The 7,379-nt window shown below is 40.3% G+C and overlaps 2 long non-coding RNA genes and 3 other non-coding genes across 5 annotated transcripts; all 5 read left to right on the top strand.

The window, feature by feature from the left end:
- Nucleotides 1-2,392: 2,392 nt before the first annotated feature.
- Nucleotides 2,393-2,741, top strand: LOC149621743 (uncharacterized). Its single transcript, XR_016374994.1, has 3 exons — nucleotides 2,393-2,433; nucleotides 2,503-2,602; nucleotides 2,668-2,741. It is a non-coding gene; the product is annotated as an uncharacterized LOC149621743 (long non-coding RNA).
- A 217-nt stretch (nucleotides 2,742-2,958) lies between these two features.
- TRNAA-UGC (transfer RNA alanine (anticodon UGC)) lies at nucleotides 2,959-3,030 on the top strand. The gene has a single exon. It is a non-coding gene; the product is annotated as a tRNA-Ala (tRNA).
- A 322-nt stretch (nucleotides 3,031-3,352) lies between these two features.
- On the top strand, nucleotides 3,353-3,424 carry TRNAA-UGC (transfer RNA alanine (anticodon UGC)). The gene has a single exon. It is a non-coding gene; the product is annotated as a tRNA-Ala (tRNA).
- Nucleotides 3,425-5,460: 2,036 nt separating this feature from the next.
- On the top strand, nucleotides 5,461-5,532 carry TRNAA-CGC (transfer RNA alanine (anticodon CGC)). Its single transcript has one exon. It is a non-coding gene; the product is annotated as a tRNA-Ala (tRNA).
- Nucleotides 5,533-6,364: 832 nt separating this feature from the next.
- LOC149621739 (uncharacterized) lies at nucleotides 6,365-7,005 on the top strand. Its single transcript, XR_016375003.1, has 2 exons — nucleotides 6,365-6,728; nucleotides 6,805-7,005. It is a non-coding gene; the product is annotated as an uncharacterized LOC149621739 (long non-coding RNA).
- Nucleotides 7,006-7,379: the final 374 nt, after the last annotated feature.

Below are 7,379 nucleotides of genomic sequence, written 5' to 3'. Positions count from 1 at the left end.
TCATGATGAAATTTTTCCAAATATTCATGATAAAATTCCTGAATATTTTCATTAGTGAATAAACGTAAATCGTAACATCATCTCCAAGGTAGGCAGGCACTTGTTTACCGTGATGAATTAAGTGATTGCCATGATGCAAGCTTAAAAACAGGTCAGCCTACCTACTCGGAAATAAAATACAAAAGGTATTTTTTTCTCTTTTCATGAAGCCCAGCCCCTATTATTATTATTATGATGTTGATGACTGTGTAAATTCCAGTGAACTACTTAAAACACATTAAAAATCCATTTAATTCATTATTTGAAGACTACTTTTTTAAATACAACGTTCTATAATTAACCTTAGATTTAATCAAAAATATATGGCATTCTAAAATTTAAAGAGATAGTAGTCTAATTTCAAAAGTGGTGGAAAAATTAAACTTCCAGACAAAACGAGAAGTATTCGATTATCAATATTTTCATGTCATTAGGACAAGTGAGTCTTTTTAATTTAAATAATATAATAATTCGAACCATTATCTTCGGAGATTACCATCCATTTTACAAAGAGAATTAATATTCGCATCCTTCTTCAAGAATTTGTCGTTGTTACATTCTTCTCTAATCATTTCATCGTGAATCTCCATTCCCGATTCTCCGCTACATTTCCATGGTAGACACGTCACCTATTCTGCAAACTGGAGTTCTGCCACGATATTTATTTTCCAAGCACTCAAAACATTTCCTAACAAAATCCAACCAAACATTTTTTTACCGAAAAGACACAAAAACATTAATCATCGAAAACCCACCCACCCGGAAGCTACACAAAATATTTTTTCTTAAAGAGCTTAAAACATTTACTTCAGAAAGAATTCAACTCAAAACGCAAACTTCGCGCATTATGGAATATTTGCAAAATTTTTAATGTCGAAAATCCTTCCACTTTAGCAATCACAACTTGCTTATTATTCCAAATTCACAGACTTAACACTACCTTGCACACAAATCCAAAATTTGTACTTCCCAAAGCGCCTTCCAAAAATTTTATTTCTAAGTTGGAACCCTATTGTCCTTTTAAAACCCAAACCCTACTGGCAATTAACTAATAAATCGCCACATTACTGAACGTAATTCTTAAAACCTCATTTCTATAATTTCAGAGTAAAACTATGCTATGGCTTGAACATCCTGTTTTTCTGATCGTAATGTTTTACTACTGAGCTAAGTTGATATAGATGAAATAAATATTCGTTAGGCTTATTTGCCAATGTTTTAAAAGTCACGTTTTTTGTCATAACTTTTGATTGTCTGAACCAATTGACAATTTGAAAACAGTTTTGGATTCTACATGACAAGACGCGTGCAACGATAGCGTTGCTGATCCATTTGAAGCATTATTTCGTGACCTCATTATCGGGGGGCTTTACTCATTTGCACTATGGCTTACGCCCTATTAGTGCCACCGTGTCCTTTTTAATTTTAAAATAATTTTGAGAAGGCTACCTATCTAGAAAGTCCTATTTTGTTACTCTAGCTCAAATAGGAACAAAATGGAAGCCAAATGAAAATGTCCAGAAACTTTTGTCCGGGACTGTACACCTTTGAGCGTTTTGGTTACATGCTTCGCTCGTATATGAACACGGGTACGTACATATTTCACTATTGCCTTCGATCTTACATTGCAACACTCGCGAAAGATGTGTCTGTACCTGTCTGTATAGTCATGAACTGACTTGGAAAATACATTAAAAGGATCGGTTACTGTATCTAGGTTATCTAAATGTTTCTCCATCAAACATTCTTCGCAGGACGTAATAAACTTGAGGAATAACGTTGATGGCTGTTTGAGGTTTCCGAAAGCTTTGTTTTCAGCATGAATTGCATCAGGATGCAGGGTATGGTTAGATTGGGGGTCGCAAATGCTATCGAAACATTGACAACACACCTTGTTTTCAAGTGAAAAGCAAATGTAGCCTGCTAGATAGTAGACTGATATACTGTCTAATGTTACAAGTATATCTATTGGGTTAGTGCTAGTAAGCCCTAGAGTGTCAACAATAAATCCCAGGCTATCAGGACCATTACACGCATACATATCATATGATCTACTTAAGTAACATTCATCCTCATGCGATGTATCACCTTCCATGACGTCTACTTGGAGGAATGCGTTATCGGGATCAGGTAATTGATGCGAGTCATCCGCCTCTTGGTATATTTCAAAGACTTCCAGTAATTCACGCTGAGCATCTGGAATGTGTTCTGTATCAGGCATATGCAGGACAGGATGTAGTTCTTCAACGACATTGCAGGCAAACATGGTATCCGTTGCATTACAACTCACATTATTGTCAGAGGGTACTGTGACACTATCACGTTCCAAAGGCTCATGAAGGTTGCAATGTCCACGAGACACTGGTGGTTTTACTATGGTAGTCAAAATGTCTGGTGAGATATATTCCTGCAGTTGTTTAATAAGCAATATTCGTAATCGCTGTCTAAATGCCTTTGCTGTAGGGTATCTATTTCCTCTGTCACGTATACGACCGAACAAACTCTCTAAGGCGTTTTGATTGAATCGTCCTGGCATGATATATGTAAACCCATCCTGTCTTAGGTACTCGTCTAAGTGAAGTATTGATATTGTTGACATTATTAACCCTGTCTGACACGGTTTCCAAGAACGCCCGATTTGTATGCGTTCAATGATGGACATTACTTCTTGTAGCAGACGTCTTCTCTCTACATTTAAGGCCTTCAAGCATTATTTCGTAACGTCATTATCGGGGGGCTTTACTATTTCCGCTATGGCTAACACCCTATTAGCGCCACAGTGTCATTTGTAATTTTAATATAATTTTGAGAAGTAAACCTATTTAGAAAGTCCTACTTTGTTACTCTAGCTCAAATAGGAACAAAATGGCAGCCAAATGAAAATGTCCAGAAACTTTTGTCCGGGACTGTACATCCGAAGGGAATATAGCTCAGTGGAAGAGCGCTCGCTTTGCATGTGAGAAGTCCCGGATTCAAGCCCCGGTATCTCCATTTCGAGGTTTTAGTCTAAAAGTATTTAATTTACGATGATCTCTACTTGTACATCCGAAGGGGATATATCTCAGTGGAAGAGCGCTCGCTTCGCATGCGAGAAGTCCTGGTTTCAACCCCCGGTATCTCCATTTCCCGGTTTTAGTCTAAAAGTATTTAATTTTACTATGATCTCTACTTGTACTTCCGAAGGGGATAGAGCTCAGTGGAAGAGCGCTCGGTTCGCATGTGAGAAGTTCCGGGTTCAACCTTCGGTATCTCCATTTCGCGGTTTTAACAAAATATTTATTCTTTTCTAAAAATGTCCTCTCATTCATCCGAAGGGGATATAGCTCAGTGGAAGAGCGCTCGCTTTGCATGTGAGAAGTCCCGGGTTCAACCACCGGTATCTCCATTTCGCGGTTTTAGTCTAAAAGTATTTAATTTTACTATGATCTCTAATTGTACTTCCGAAGGGGATAGAGCTCAGTGAAAGAGCGCTCGGTTCGCATGTGAAAAGTCCCGGGCTCAACCCCCGGTATCTCCATTTCGCGGTTTTAGTCTAAAAGTATTTAATTTTATGATGATCTCTACGTGTACATCCGAAGGGGATATAGCTCAATGGAAGAGCGCTCGCTTCGCATGTGAGAAGTCCCGGTTTCACCCCTCAGTATCTCCATTTCGCGGTTTTAGTCTAAAAGTATTTAATTTTACTATGATCTTTACTTGTACATCCGAAGGGGATAGAGCTCAGTGGAAGAGCGCTCGGTTCGCATATGATAAGTCCCGGGTTCAACCCCCGGTATCTCCATTTCGCGGTTTTAGTCTAAAAGTATTTAATTTTACGATGATCTCTACTTTTACATCCGAAGGGGATATAGCTCAGTGAAAGAGCGCTCGGTGTGTGAGATGTCCAGGTTTCAACCCCCGGTATCTCCATTTCGCGGTTTTAGTCTAAAAGTATTTAATTTTATTATGATCTCTAATTGTACTTCCGAAGGGGATAGAGCTCAGTGAAAGAGCGCTCGGTCCGCATGTGAGAAGTCCCGGGCTCAACTCCCGGTATCTCCATTTCGCGGTTTTAGTTTAAAAGTATTTAATTTTATGATGATCTCAACGTGTACATCCGAAGGGGATATAGCTCAATGGAAGAGCGCTCGCTTCGCATGTGAGAAGTCCCGGTTTCACCCCTCAGTATCTCCATTTCGCGGTTTTAGTCTAAAAGTATTTAATTTTACTATGATCTCTACTTGTTCATCCGAAGGGGATAGAGCTCAGTGGAAGAGCGCTCGGTTCGCATATGATAAGTCCCGGGTTCAACCCCCGGTATCTTCATTTCGCGGTTTTAGTCTAAAAGTATTTAATTTTACTATGATCTCTACGTGTACATCCGAAGGGGATATAACTCAATGGAAGAGCGCTCGCTTTGCATGTGAGAAGTCCAGGTTTCAACCCCCGGTATCTCCATTTCGCGGTTTTAGTCTTAAAGTATTCAATTTTACTATGATCTCTACTTGTACTTCTGAAAGGGATAGAGCTCAGTGGAAGAGCGCTCGCTTCGCATGTGAGAAGTCCCGGGTTCAACCCCCGGTATCTCCATTTCACGGTTTTAGTTTAAAAGTATTTAATTTTATGATGATCTCTATGTGTACATCCGAAGGGGATATATCTCAATGGAAGAGCAAACGCTTCGCATGTGAGAAGTCCCGGGTTCAACCCCCGTTATCTCCATTTCGCGGTTTTAGTCTAAAAGTATTTAATTTTATGATGATCTCTACGTGTACATCCGAAGAAGATATAGCTCAGTGGAAGAGCGCACGCTTCGCATGTGAGAAGTCCCGGGTTCAACCCCCGGTATCTCCGTTTCGCGGTTTTAACAAAATATATATTATTTTCTGAAAATCTCCACTCATTCTTTCGAAGGGGATATAGCTCAGTGGAAGAGCGCACGCTTCGCATGTGAGAAGTCCTGGTTTCAACCGCCGGTATCTCCATTTCGCGGTTTTACTCTAAAAGTATTTAATTTTACGATGATCTCTACTTGTTCATCCGAAGGGGGTATAGCTCAGTGGAAGAGCGCACGCTTCGCATGTGAGAGGTCCCTGGTTCAACCTTCGGTACCTCCATTTCGCGGTTTTAGTCACAAAGTATTTAATTTTACTATGATCTCTACTTGTACTTCCGAAGGGGATAGAGCTCAGTGGAAGAGCTCTCGCTTCGAATATGAGAAGTCCCGGGTTCAACCCAAGGTATCTCCATTTCGCGGTTTTAGTCTAAAAGTATTTAATTTTACGATGATCTCTACGTGTACATCCGAAGGGGATATATCTCAGTGGATGAGCGCACGCTTCGCATGTGAGAAGTCCCGGGTTCAACCCCCGGTATCTCTATTTCGCGGTTTTAGTCTAAAAGAATTTAATTTTACGATGATCTTTACTTGTTCATCCGAAAGGGGATATAGCTCAGTGGAAGAGCGCTCGCTTCGCATGTGAGAAGTCCCGGTTTCAACCCCCGGTATCTCCATTTCGCGGTTTTAGTCTTAAAGTATTTAATTTTACTATGATCTCTACTTGTACTTCCGAAGGGGATAGAGTTCAGTGGAAGAGCGCTCGCTTCGCATGTGAGAAGTCCCGGGTTCAACCCAAGGTATCTCCATTTCGCGGTTTTAGTCTAAAAGTATTTAATTTTACGATGATCTCTACGTGTACATCCAAAGGGGATGTAGCTCAGTGGAAGAGCGCACGCTTTGTATGTGAGAAGTCTCGGGTTCAACCCCCGGTATCTCCATTTCGCGGTTTTAGTCTAAAAGAATTTAATTGTACGATGATCTTTACTTGATCATCCGAAAGGGGTTATAGCTCAGTGGAAGAGCTACTGTTAGATGGTACGCCAAAATATATTTCCACTTTTGGCTAGCGGAGCGTACCACCAGTATGACCACTTTCCGTTGCATGTCTGTTAGACTTATTACATGGGTTTTAAGGATATTCAGTGCATCGTCTTGAATTCCAGGAGGTGCCTGGAACACTTCAATGGACTTTTGCAATGTTCTAATTGCGGGTAATGGGAATCCACGGTGTCTAAGATACTGATAACCTTTGTTGCCAACATTATGAAGTAAACACAAGGATTCACACTTGGTTTGAGCTGACCACTGGCAATTTCGTGTGATGTCCACTACACGTTAAATCTGATCTTCAGTGAAAGCTTCTCCCAAGCTAGTTTGTACGCGTTAAGGCGTTGAATTGTCTTTACGAGTTCCTTATTCTCGTTCGATAATCGTTGAATAGTTAAATGCGATACAAGCACCTCATCGCTGTCATTGCGTGTGTTGTGTGTGGCATTTACGGTTTGGGTTAGCTTATGTGCCATAGAATCATCTGGGTGAAGTGTTTGTGTCGCTTGAGTTAATGTACTATTTGATGATGTTTGACACACTATAACACTTAACGTTGATTCATGGGCTTGGATTAGCTGTTGGGTAGCGTTAGTTTCAACATCTTGATCCCTGATATTGATAGATACATTGGCACCGTCAGGATCATTGTCTTGATTCGTCGTGTTACACATAGGTGTATCGCTCGTGGCACGCTATGGATACCAATATGATATACCATTATTAGACAGTGATACCTATTTAGGCAACTAGTATTACATCGAATCGACTGTACGACTATGAGGCTGGGTGGATGTAATTGGGACATCTTGCTATGATTGCAGTAAGAGCTGCTAATTTGAGCCTATCGAATAGTGCGTCGCGACAAGAATAGTAACATGTGTCTTACCGTTATACAGGAGAGTGTATTGCTGTGAGAAGTGATCACAGATATACGTCGCTGGAATCGGGAAGCAATTGTAGGAATGGCCAACGGTAACTTCTGTCCTTTCACACCAAAGGCGGTGGTTGCAAAATGATCCTATTGTTATAAACGCCATTATAGTAATAATAATAAATTATTGTCACATGAAGGATATTTAATAAATATTTGAGAATTATTGCTGTACTTCTATTCGTACCTTACAAACACTGAGGTTAGTCAATGGTTTACCGGTTGGCCGACCAAGAAACAATAGCCACTTCCTATTGATATCGGGGGTTCTTGGTATCCGATACATTGGTATCCCTGAATCCGTTCTGTTGCTGCAATGCAATACAGCACACTTTCGTTGCTTGACACCTACCATGGCTTTGTTTTGAACAAATGACCCAATTTTATCGCAATCAAGCTTTATTATCTCCATAACAAAATACAATGATGTCACAAACGGTTTTTAACACGCTTAAATCTCGCGGGCAGTTCCGGTTTACCACTTGTTGGTTCGTTTCAAATCAGTTCTGCAGTTCCGAACTGATGGAGGGAGTGTTTAAC

Source organism: Phalangium opilio, unplaced genomic scaffold (genome assembly GCF_054372755.1).
Source record: "Phalangium opilio isolate 3A_F unplaced genomic scaffold, DU_Popi_V2 ptg000200l_1, whole genome shotgun sequence".
Classification (NCBI taxonomy): Eukaryota; Metazoa; Arthropoda; class Arachnida; order Opiliones; family Phalangiidae; genus Phalangium; species Phalangium opilio.
This window is presented reverse-complemented; position numbering and strand designations above follow the sequence as displayed.